General features: G+C 40.8%; 1 pseudogene; it reads right to left on the reverse strand.

The window, feature by feature from the left end:
- Window positions 1-239: 239 nt before the first annotated feature.
- Window positions 240-633, reverse strand: LOC109445403 (small ribosomal subunit protein uS8; annotated as a pseudogene).
- Between the last annotated feature and the right edge of the window lie 305 nt (window positions 634-938).

Consider the following 938-nt stretch of genomic DNA (forward strand, 5'->3'; position numbering starts at 1 on the left):
ACTTCATCCTGGGTCCCTCAGCAGGGAAAACAATTTTTTTTTTTTTAAATCACCATTAACTTTTTTTTCTTAAACAAATGGAGTTTATGACAATCTTTAGTTCCCATTATCTACTGCTGGTAGAGCAAACTGGGCTTTCCTTTTGGGGCACCTTGCCTCAACAGACTGTCAGTAGCCCTTCTTTTCTTTCATTTTTTTTTGTCATTGAGGCATTTTATTTGTGCATATGCGTTACATCCCTAGAAAAAGAATCCCAGGATTTTCCCTCCTGTGTGTTTTCATCTTGCTTCTTCATGGTCCATGATGCCCGCTGAGGTTGTCAGTACAATGAAACCAAATTGGTGGGATGGGAGCAGGTTGTTCCGCCATTTTTCTAGATCTTTGAATTGCACATTAAATATGGGACTGATCACTCCACACTTGTTTAACTTGCCCATGAGGTTCACAACGGTTTTCCCTGCTCTGTGATCACCAATGATTTCAAATTCGCCAATGTAACCATGTTTCATCATCACAATTAGAAAACTGGACGATGACCTTGGAGCACCGCTTAATAAGAACCTGGCATTTGCCTCTCTTCTCGGCATTGTTGATGCTCTTGAGAGCGTCAGCCAGGATATTCCTGTGCATCATTATGGCCGCCCAGAAAGATGGCGGAAAGAGCCCCCTTCTCTTCTTCTAGGATTGTTTTCTTGGAGTTGCAAGATGCAATTTGATGTAGAAAGATCCTGAGGGAGTTGGGAGTTTTGAGGGCTGGTGGTACAGCGTCCTGATTGCCATACCACCAGCAAGAGCAGGAGCAGAGTTTTATTGTGTAAACCTTGAGGCTATTAACACATCAAGTTTCATAATTTGGTTAATTTTAATTATAGCTTGTACCCTATGAAAGGACGCTTTTTATGCCTTTAATTCTGTTTAATTTGATTTTTATATTACCA

Source organism: Rhinolophus sinicus, linkage group LG10, assembly GCF_036562045.2.
Source record: "Rhinolophus sinicus isolate RSC01 linkage group LG10, ASM3656204v1, whole genome shotgun sequence".
NCBI lineage: Eukaryota > Metazoa > Chordata > Mammalia > Chiroptera > Rhinolophidae > Rhinolophus > Rhinolophus sinicus.